This window comes from Antechinus flavipes, chromosome 2, assembly GCF_016432865.1.
Source record: "Antechinus flavipes isolate AdamAnt ecotype Samford, QLD, Australia chromosome 2, AdamAnt_v2, whole genome shotgun sequence".
Lineage (NCBI taxonomy): Eukaryota > Metazoa > Chordata > Mammalia > Dasyuromorphia > Dasyuridae > Antechinus > Antechinus flavipes.
The window spans coordinates 208,316,656-208,328,759 of record NC_067399.1 but is presented as its reverse complement, the minus strand read 5'-3'; the positions used below and the strand labels follow the sequence as shown (position 1 = coordinate 208,328,759).

General features: G+C 34.2%; 1 protein-coding gene across 2 annotated transcripts in view; it reads right to left on the bottom strand.

The window, feature by feature from the left end:
- Positions 1-12,104, bottom strand: part of TTC27 (tetratricopeptide repeat domain 27) — a 206,607-nt gene that overhangs the window by 26,062 nt on the left and 168,441 nt on the right. The window lies entirely within an intron of this gene.

The following is a 12,104-nucleotide window of genomic DNA, read 5'->3' as shown; positions in this document are numbered from 1 at the left end:
GTATTTTTAAATGCACAAAAGAAAATAGCAAAAATCTCACAAGAACTCAAACAATTTTTTGTTATATATATTTATTTTTAAAATGAAAAAAAATTAATAAATTCAGCTTCAGTTCAAAACTAGCCCCTTGTTTTTAATTTGGTTAAATTATTTCTCAATTTAAAAAACTAAGGTCATTTCAGGTGTTAGCAAGTTAATGGAATTCACTACAGAGTTGGTTCAATTTGATTTAAAGATCTAGTTATGATAAAACTACTTTAAATGTGTTCAGAAAATCCCATGTTTATATTTTCTTTAGATGGCTGCAAGAAAAATGTAAGTTCTATCAGGAAAACAACATTTTTAAAAACTTGAAAAAGTTATAACTATTGCTAGGAAATCATATTAAATGGGTACTAATATCTACATAGCTGACATTACCAAAATGTCTGTTGGAAAGAAAGCTGTTTTTTCTCTTTAAAGGCATAAGTTTATCCCTGATGATTGGGAAGATAAAAGAAGAGGTGGAGCACAAGAGCTTTTGTGCTTTCCACGCAGAGATACCTTATACTGTTCTTCTGTTTTCCTTCTTAGTTTGCATAGCAGAGAAGAACAAATACTAAGGGATTTGCCTCAATGGCTATGAAGAAGCCTGAAATCAGTGGAAATTACCTTTTAGTTCTATTATGGTCAGGTGGCTCTGAAAAGCTGGAAGAGGTATTTTGAAACTGTATAACAGAACACTTCAAGACAAATCACTGGAAAGAGTGTTTGATGTTCAGTTGAAGTGTCCAGTTCCAAATCAGTCGTGAGTACAAAATTACTCAGTGAATTAGAATGAGCATTCTAGTCAAAGCCCAAGGAAAGGTGAAACTGTGACTCAGTTCAAGATAAGCAAAAAAAGTTAATGATTTATTTAAAAATCTGCCCAACATAATATTAGCTTCATGTATAATATTGGCTGACATTGCTATGTTAATAGAATTCTACTTTTATAAACAAATAAATGGATGACTGCTATCAAAAACCTTAGAAGAAAACACCACTTGTAGTTCAGACTGTGGCTTCACAGAAAATCACATTAGTATCATCATTATCAGCAACATACTCCTGAGGAAAAAATAACAGCTGACAATTATATATGACTTTAACATCGGCAGGATATTTTACATATCCTCAGAATCCTATGGGGTAGATTTTACAGCTAATCTGAGGAAAAAGAAAATTGGGTCTATAGAAATCTATAGGACTGTCTGGGCAAAATCAAGGCTAAAAGCCAAGGACCTTGTCTCTTCAGATATGTGTCTCCCATTACAAATGATATTATTTAGCTTGCCCTTAAAATGGAATGGAGAAACATTTATTAAATACTTTCTATGAGCCAAATACTGTGCTAGGTAAGGGGGACATAAATAAAGAAGTGAAATCATTTCTTCTCTCAGAGATAATACATAATAGAGGATTAAATTCATGGCAGATGGAAAAGGTCAGGAAGAACTTAGCAGGGGAAATGGCAAGGTCAGAAGGAAGGGAGCTCTGAGCTGCCTCTAGAAGAGATGAGCATTGGAAGTGGGGCATAAGGGAAATAGTCAGCAATAAGCTGAGAGTGGGCTGAGGAGGGGAAGGGGAAGGTCTGTGTTTTACTGTGTTCAGAAGTACCAGTATTTGGTAACTGGCCTGCCCATTGGCAGGTTGGTGTGGGGAAGGAAAAAGTCCTTACGATTCCTTCTCACATATTGAAGAAATCTAGAATACTACCTTTTTGTGCTCAGTCACTGGTAAAATAAGATGAGGATAGGAGGTTGGAAGGGAGTCAATGTTTTGATGTCTATCTTGTTTTTCTGTATTAGGAATATGCCAAGGTAAAACACAGATGTTTTCAACATAAGATGAAATCATTCTCGGTACAAGTGAAACTGTGACCTACTTAACTTCTTCCTAGTTTGGATCTTTGCCTCAGTCTACTGATTTAAATGTTAATCCCAGGTCAACAGACACTCCATCACAATCATCTAAAAGTCTTCAAGTGAAAATTCCTTTTCATGTAGAAAATTAGTAAGAATGGCAGGCACCATCATCTGCTGACCAACTCAGCAAAGCCCAGATTTGCAGTGGAGGGCCACTATCCCCCGACCCCCATGCAGCCTTGTGCCTCACAGCTTACAAGGCGGCTCTCTACACCTTGGCATTTCAAATTCCCAAAGTGCAAAAATAGGAGGGCGGATAAGACAGTTACTTTGTCTGCTCTGAAACACATACAATATACCCATCTTTTAAATCCATTTCCCCTTTTCTCTTCCCTCTGACACCATTATTGTACTAAATTATGGGCCTAAAATAGATCACAGTAGCCTTCTAACTTGTTTTCTTGACTTTAATCTCTTGAATGCTTCTTACTCAACACTACCATAGTAGGAATGATGATTGTGCTTCTGTCCTCCTCAAAAACCATCGATGGCTCCCCAGTGTCAACTATTTTAAGTTCAAATTGCTTAGCTTTGCATTCAAGTTTTTTTCTGTAAAAAAGCCACTTTTCAAAGTGGCTAACTCAGTCTCCCAGGAGTTGTTCTACTCTTTCCAATTTCTGGTACTCTCTAACATTTGAGAGGTCCTCACAGGGATATATTTGCTGGTAATCTCCAAGACTATCTCTTGGAAATTCCATTTATCCTTCAAGGCCCTTGCTCAAATACTGTGTACTCTAAGAAGTCTTTCTTGATTCTCCTACCTAGAAATAACTTTTTTCTGTTCAGACCTCTCCCAGTATAGCTGCATTCTCTTCTGTTACCTATTTATCACTTTACTCTTTCATTTGCCAGATTCTCAACTTGCAGAGGACAGGAGCTGGGTCATATTCCCATTTGTAACTCCGTCAGTATAACAACATGCTGTACACACAGTAAGTACAAAATGTTTACAGAATACCATATAAACTCTCTGGAATAAAATACAAATTCCTCAGCTTGGGATTTAAAGTCATTTACAATCTGATTCCAAATAGCTTTTCCTGTCTTTCCCGCACTTTTTGTTACAGCCAAATTGACTTCACTTCCCTCAAGGCTCAGTTTGAGGGCTATCCCTACAAGTCTTTCCTGGTACCTCCCTTTGTTAAACTTTTCTCCCTCCTCAAGCTTCCTTAAATTGACCATTCTGTTTATGTGTTATATTCCCCAGTGAAATATAAGTTTTTTTGAAGGTAGATTCCCCCCCCCCCCCTAGTCTTTGTATTCCCAGTGTCTCGCACAGAGAAAGTATAGTGCTCAATAAATGGGTTAAATTAAGTGAATCACAACTTTGAAAGACCTGAGAACTCTGATCAAAGCAATGAACAATTAAGTAAGAGCCAGTGAAAAAAGATGTTACCCATCTCCTGACAGAGAGGTCATAAACAGACTCAGACTGTAAAAAGAGAAAGATATTTTTGGATATGATTAGCATGGGAATTTGTTTTCTTGAGAGGCAGACGTGTTAGAAAGGTTTTGTTTTGTTTTGTTTTATTTTTTTTTTCCTCGAAGGTGGGATGATGTGGGAGCAAGAGGAAAATAAATTTAATTTTAAACAAAGAAATGAAGTAAATTACTATTAAAAAGGTTGACTACTTCTATGCTAGATTTTGTAAATACATTGCTGAAGTTTTTTTAAAAAGTTAAATAATTGTAATCGAGATTATGAAAGTATATCGGCCCCAGAGAAAATTAGAATTAGGGACAGCTAGGTGGCGCATTGGCTAGAGCACCAGCCCTGAAGTCAGGAGGACCTGAGTTCAAATTTGATCTCAGACACCTAACACTTCCTAGCCGTGTGACCCTGGGCAATTGCCTCAGGGAAAAAAAAAAAAAAGTGGAGAGAAGAGAAAATTAGAATTAGTAGACAATGGAATAAAATACAAACATTCTCTGGAACTAGACAAGATAAAACACAAAGCCAATTTTCTTTCAGTGAATTCCTCTTCAAACCTTTGGGGACAATATTGTAAAAATCTTTACTCAAACCTGAATTTTAATTCTACAATATGAATATGCTTTCCAGGTCCTCAATGTTTCTACTATGTCTATGATTTTCTTTTCTTTTTTCCACAAGCAGAGAGCCAGAAAAATATTTGTATTGCCAATTTTAAAAACATCCAAAGAATAAGGGTCAATTTCAAGGCTAATTATCACTCCAAATTAAGCACTGTGCTTAGCCATGCATTGTGCTTAGCCATGATTGATGTCAGTAAAAAAGAATTAAAGCTTAAAGGAGAAGCAAGGAGAAGGGAAGAAATAGAATAACACATTGTCTGGGTGACTACTAAACAAGTATGCATTAGAATACTTGAGAAGGAATCAAAAGAGTTATTGATCCCTAAACAGCAATGAAGGAAGACCCAACAGACTTTCAATGAGAGTAATCTCATAAGAACTGAATGAAGATCTTTCCAAACTTTCAGGCAACTTTAGGAGTTATTTTAGAACTCTGCATTTTAGAGGCTCTTTATTATTATTGTTAATTATATATTTATATGATGTTTTAAGATTTGTAAAATTCTTTATATATATTATTTAATTTGATCTTTCCAACAACTTTATAAGGTCAATACTACAGTTATTATAACTTCCATTTTAGGGGTAGGGAATTAACTACAGAGAAGTGAATTGATTTGGTCAGAGTCCATACAACTACTAAAGTATCTGAGGTGAAATTCAAACCTGAAACTTCCTATTGTCAGGTTCACACTCAAACTACTCAGCCAAGTTCTCTCTCCAAATTCCACAAGGAATCACTACAAAAATAAAAAACATGATTTAAAAAAAACAAGAGTAGAGGTGAAGATTCCCAACAGTTAGGGAATCCAACTTCCAAAAGCTCACAAACTTTTACTTATTACAATATTTACCCACATCATTCTAAGCTTTATGGATATAAAGAAAAACAAGAAACAAGAGGCATATATGCACACACACCTTGCAAATATGTAAGGTCTCCTTCTGTTACTTAGATTTTAACCATCCAAAGAACAAAAGGGAAGTAAATTATATGGTCATTTCTGATAGCAATCTTCATGGAAAATCCCTTTGGATATGTCAATGGATCTATAATTTGCTTTATGAAGAGGCTACCTCTGTAGGATTTCAGTCCACAAGCAGATAAAGATAATTGACTATATTGTGGAAAGAGCAGCATTGGAAAGAACTTAATATGTAACTTTGGGTAGATTACTGATCCATTCTTTCAATTAAAGAGTGTTTCCTAGTCTTGGGATTCCACCAAATCTCAACTAAAGTCACCTTCTACAAGAAATCTGTACCTGTCCTTAATTTTAGTGCCTTCCTCTAAGACTTCTACAATTTGTTCTCTTTCTTGGGCAAAATTGTTTTTCTGTTGTCGCCTTTATTTACTTTGTGAACTCCTCAAAACAGGGATTTTTATTTATCTATTTTTATTTTTTTGGCTTTCTTTCTTTCCCCAACTTTCTTCACAGCACTGGGCACACAGTAGCCACTTAATAAATGCTAGCTGACTGACTTTCCCCCTAGGGCATACATTAGAATGTGTCTAATTAATGAACAAACTACCCATAGACTGAATCAAGAAATTCAATACAAGATGGGCCTAAATGACTCATACTTCTCACTGTAAACTCTTTCCATATTTTAAGGCCTTTAATTGGGAAGCAATTTTAAAAAATAAGAAGTAACTCATCAAATTTTATAAGCTGTGTGTTTTGTTTACAATTATAAAAGAAACTCTTGGTATAAGAGTTTCCTTTTTCCTCTCAAAAGAAGCTGTCTCTTCTTATCACAGACCTAACAATTTAAAAACCACAGGGAGTAGGAGATATTTTAGTCCATGTTTTTTCCAAATACTGAAGTTATTATCTTTATGAAAACAAGTTTAGAAATACTAGACTACATACACATACATATAATACACATACACATATCCTTCCTTGAACAGATTTACAAAAATGTCAAAAGCTCTAGAGGCCCAATAATTTGGCAACAACCTTTTCTGAAATACTATTTCCATAGTGTTCTCATTGTTAGAACACCAAATTATACCAGTTTGAAATAACCACCTACAGGAGAGTATTTTGAGGAGGGCAAAAGTTGCTCTGTTGAAATTTTTTGCTTTACTGAGTTATTTTAAAATTGTTCTCAATGACTTCAATAGAGGCAAAAATGATATACTAATCAGAACTGCAGATTACACAAAATAAGAAGGAAAACTACATCAGTAGATGTCAGATTCAGAACTCAAAAACAATACAGGGCTGAATCTACTATTAATTCAATTAAAGGTAAATATAAAGGAATCCAAAAGCACCAAAGTGCCTATCCTCAATGAGAAAATTAAATGGTTTTATATTTAATTGAGATGAGAGAGGTCCTTTTAAATGTACTGTAATTTACATATTATTTGTAAAGTTCCCACCAAGAGTATTGTTTAAGTGTATTATCTATTTCTAAAGAAAAAATTCCTAGGAAACATATAAATAAAATAGCAGCCCTCAATTGCAATTACCAAAAGTGATATGATAATATCCCACACCCCTCTACCTTCCCCATCAAGACCATAAAAGTTAAGCTAATCCTCTGCATAAAATACAAATAAACCATCCCCACAGACTTGATTGGCTCAGGGGATTAAGGCAAGTCACCTAGCAGTTGACTCATCTGCCTGATGGTCTCAATTGACGCGGCTCCTGTTCATCTAAGGACAGAAAAAATTCCCCTTTGAGCAATTTGGGCCCTTCAAACTCTGTATCATGAGTCATAGTAACCTGTCCTATGTCAAGTTTCCATATGGAGGTATGTGTATTTAAAATGAATGCTGTATTTTTGTTCAGTCATTTCTAGGCAATGACTAAGTAAACCTCCTTTGGCTCACTGCTGAATGACTTATGAATGTTTCATTTCATTCCAAGACTAGACATAAACTACCAGGAGACCTTACTGAGTCAGGCTTAGTCCACTATATCTAATAACTTTTCCCAATTTTCTGATGACATCATCATTATCATCATTTATAAATATTTTCTGAGCATAAGTTAAAGTATAGGACATTATGGTAAAGCACTGAGATAAAAAGTCACATGTAAAGTCCCTATCTGAAAGAGGTTTATAATCTGGATGTTTTTTTTAAAAGGGACTGTTGGATGTTACTTATATTGTTATTAAGTTAAGTTATTTAGGTTATTAAGGTCATTAAGGTTAAGTTATTTGTCCAGGGTCACACAGCTAGTAAGCGACCAAGGCTAGCATTAAACACAGAAAGATGAGTCTTCGTGACTTGAGGTCTGGTACTCCATCTATGGCGCCAAGTAGCTACCCAAATACAAAACACTGGGTTTTAAATACAAGTTTTAGATATAACTTCCTTTAGCCAGGGAATTTTTTTTATCTTTTTCGACTTTTTTTGCATGGGCTATTGACCACTTTGGAACAATCTGGGGAAACCTACAGATCTCTTACCAGAATGTTGCTTTGTTTTTTTTTTTTTTTTTTTTAACGCATAAAGCAAAATGGATTACAAAAGGAATCAGTTATATTGAGTTACTAAACTATTTTAAAAATAAATTCAAGGATCCCAAATTAAGAACTCCTACCCAAGAAGAGAATCCCTTCTCTTTCCCATTACAAGGGTTAAGAGCATAGCATTCCCACTATCTGGAAAATCTGCATGAAATTTTTTGGCTTTCCTTTCATACCAGATAAGAAGTCTAAATTATTATGGTCTTAAAAGATAAAATATGTTGATATTATACAATACTAAACATATATTTTGTGTATTACTGACTTTCTAAGTTTTTTCTGTATTTGCTAATCTTTGTGTCATCTACAGGTTCCGCAAAACTCTCCAAAAATTCCTACTTAATTTTTTATGCCAACCTGCAATATATCAAAAGCCTTGATGGGGAAATTTGAAAATTGGCAGGGATAACTGTAGACCTTTAGTTTTGTCAACAATGCTCCTGAGTCAAAACAAAAAGATCATAACGTTAAAAGAATCAGAGTTGTGATTTCTATACAAAGCAGTTCACTTATCATAAAGAACTTTGTTAATAGCTAAACAAAGTATGCATCTAACCTTGCTAATTTATCTTGTAAATCTGTGCTGTTAGTTAATACTTTTTGTAAGAGTAAAAGTAAGGCAAGAAAAAGATTACTCTCCCTCTCTCCAATCCATTCCTTCCTACTGACTCCCAAGTATAAGATCCAAAACCTCTCCTGCCATTTGTCCACTAAATCCATACTATTAACTGCAGTTGATCAAGAACATGTACCTCTGCCTCACTTAAATTTAATTCATGCACAAGTTTGGTTCTCTTTGAAAATGAAGGACGATGCGTTTTTGATTTCCTTCAGGCTAATAGTACACTATTTCAAAGTCCGATTCTTTTTGTATAGCACAATAACTGTTAGGACATGTATACTTATATTGTATTTAATTTATACTTTAACATATTTAACATGTATTGGTCAACCTGCCATCAGGGGGAGAAGATGGTGGGAAGGAGGGGAAAAATTGGAACAAAAGGTTTGGCAATTGTCAATGCTGTAAAATTACCCATGCAAATAACTTATAAATAAAAAGCTATAATTAAAAAAAAAAAGAAAATGAAGGACGAACAATATTAATTGTTGTAAATTTTTGTAAAACTAGGAAAAGGAAGAAAGTGTAGTTAAAAAAAAAAAGGACTAGATAGTAGGATACTTGGATTCTAGTCTTATATCTGCCACTAATTGGTTAAACTTGGCCTAATTTATTTCTCTGAGCCTTATTTTTTTCATCTAAAATCTGAGAGTCAGATTAGATGACTCCTCAGTTTTCTTATTGTTCTAATAATCTAAGGTTTTATGATTCACTGCAGTGCAATTTTCATTGTGACACATTATGATAATCAAAATATCTTCAAGACAAAAATGATTTCTTAATGGCTCTATTATTTCAAACAGTACTTGTTATAACAGTCAGAAAGCTCTGTTCCCAATACATACTAGTTGCAAGAAAGTTACTTATCCTCAAAGTGTACCAAGTGACTCTTTATAAAGTTGTCTATTTGCATTAGTGGAAGGAATTCCCCACACATATGAATTCACAAGTATGACTAATTTTCACCTCTTTCCCTCCCTCTGTAATTATGACATTAATTCCCATTTGGATAGTTGATTGAGTTCAGTATAACTGTATATGACCATCATAATCTTTCCTTAAAGAGATAAAGAAGAAAAGTTGAACAATTAAGCAAAATAAAACTGCAGTGACATTGGCAAAAATGGGGAAAGAATCTCTATTTAATATTCAGATTCAGACTCTTTTTTGTTATAAGCCGTATTTCATTCTTGCCACAGTTTTCTGAATTAGTTTTGACTAAGGATTCTGACTAAATCACAAGAAGACAAATTATTTTTGCTGCTGTTGTTACAAACTGTTTCAAAGAGAAAAGGGATTCTAGGATTATTGATTTGGAGCTGACATCAGAGGTCATTTAGTCCAATTCCCTCATTTTACAGATGAGGACACCATGAACCAAAGAGTTGGAAAAGTTTATTCACACAGGAAGGAAGTAGCAGGACCAAAATTTGGACACAAGCCCACTGTCTCCAAGTCCAGCACTTTTCCCAAAAAGTACAAATCTAAATCAAATTGTTTAACCAATAAATAGATAGTTTTGTTCTTGGCAGAAAAAGAAATTACTTAATTACTCTTAAATTATTATTTCTATTTATTGGTTTTCAAATGTATTTACACTAATTACTTTCCTGAACTATAATAAATAGAATAAACCATTATTTTGCTATATCTACCATATTTTTTATTTAATTTTATAAGTTAACTTGGACTATTTCTATGTTACAAAGAAAACTCTGAAACAACTATATAAATTTCAGCATCATATTTTAAAAGTTCAATTTTGTTGTTGTTGTTGTTGTTGAGGCAATTGGAGTTAAGTAAGCTTGCCCAAGATCACATAACTAAGAAGTATTAAGTTTGAATTCAGGTCCTCCTGACTTCAAGGCCAGTAGTCTATCTACTGTGCCATCTAGCAACTCCTAAAGTTCAATTCTTTATAGTAAAAATTAAACTTTTAGAAGCCAAATATAAGTGCTTATTTTCTATATTATGTACTAATCTCACTGGTTTCCCTCCTTCCCCCCTCTCCCCTACTTTTACTACTTTTCACTACTCCCCTAGCCTTCACCATGATCACCACTTTATTTAATTCACTCAGCTTTGGAACTCTCACCCTTGAGTTTAGCTTTCTTAATCTTTAAATGCATGAACACAAATTCACATAGCATACTATATCTGGCTGGCCCTGGTCCAAACCCTCCAGACTAGTGTTTCTCAAAGTGTGGTCTAGGGTCTCTTGAGGATCCCTAATTCTCTTCCCAGGGGTCCACAAGGTCACAACTATTTTCATAAAATTTAAGATGTTTTAATTTCTAATATATTAAAGACTAAAATAATAGCCACATAAATAAAAGTTCTTAGGATGGTCTTCAATTATTTTTAAGAGTATAAAGAAATCCTGAGACCAAAAAGTTTGAGAATCTCTACTCTAGAACATGTTTCATAACCTTTCTAGCAATAACCAATAATATTACTATTGTTTCTGGAAGAGATAAATCAAACTATTGCCTTATGGCTTTCTACTCATCATTTCTGTGGTCAACAAATTGTCCCTCCCTAGCTGCCAGTCCTCTATCAATGTCATTTCCCCTTTTGAAAATGTAAATATTTTGAGGGAAGGGAAGTCCAGTTTTTATATTTCTAATCTCCCATCATTTAATAAAATAGTAAAGGCTTAATAAATGCTTTTTATTCACTTATTTGTTTGATAATGAGACTGTTCTGTTCTCTTCCATCATTCTCCCTGGCTGCAATATTATAGTTTCATGTTCCTAGCTTTCAATGACTTTTCTTAGAAAAAAGAAGGAAAAAAGGAAGGATGGGAGGGAAAGAATCAGTCTTTAGAAACACATAATATATAAGAACACTTACATAACAAAAACATAAAGAAGCAATCATTCTAAAGAAAAAGAAGAAAAAAAAGAAGCAATCATTCTGAAACTAAGTAACACAAAAAGTGAAAAAAATTTCTGAGTGTATCTAAATATTGCAGAACATAAAAAAATAAAATCATTCAGCTAGGTATACAATATGCAGATAACTATATCACTACAGTATTTCTCAGAAGCTTTTTCATATAGATGAGTTCATTTAATTCTCATAATAGCCCTATAAGATAGTGAGTATGAGAAGTGGAAAAAGTCTTGTCTAAGATCAAACAGCATGGCCACTACTACCCAGGATGAAGCTCAGAACTTCCTGATTTCATCTTTCCAATCCTTCTCTCTGCCTAGGTTTCCTAGGCTCAACAAATGGTGAAACTTCTTTAGAAACAAAACAAAACAAAAAATCACAATCACAATTGACTTCTTCAAAAAGGGAGTTTCGTTTCCAGAAGATTCATTAATCAAGGTATCCCTTAATAGTGAAGCCTAATGGGTAAAATTAACAAGACAGGGAAAATTTCCTAAGGGAATTTTGGAAACCATCAGCAAAGGTATTTCATGTTTTACTAAAAAGAGCAGTTGCAATATACTACATAGTAAAGAATGCTGCAGTGGTGGGGAGAACAAGATGATTTAAGTGACCATAGTCATCTCTAGCATTTTTTTTTTTTGAAAGAGGCAACAATGATTTACCCCTGGTATCACAATCTCAGAAGTCAAAGATGAGCTATGTCTGATGCAAGAAGAGAGAAGAAGGAATGGAAGGAAGGCTTCCCTCTGATGTTATAACTTTACTACAATACAATGAGCTAATTCAGAAAAGCTGCTAAAAGGCAAGGGGGGAAGGGAGTTGTGTGTAGGAACTCCTAGAAAAGAACTATGTTCACAAGATTGATGGGCTGAAAGACAAGGAGCACCAAGAGTCCAGTAACTCAAAATTATCAGAGTAACCAGAAAATATAGCTGAGATCATCCTGCAAATATGCCAAGCCCCCCTCCCCTTCAAGTCCCCTTACCCACTTTTAAAACTTAATTTAGCTGTCTTTTGATTTAATACAATCAGCTGCTATAGAAACCTAATATTAATGATTTACTGAAAGAGTGAAAAAAGAACAAGCCATG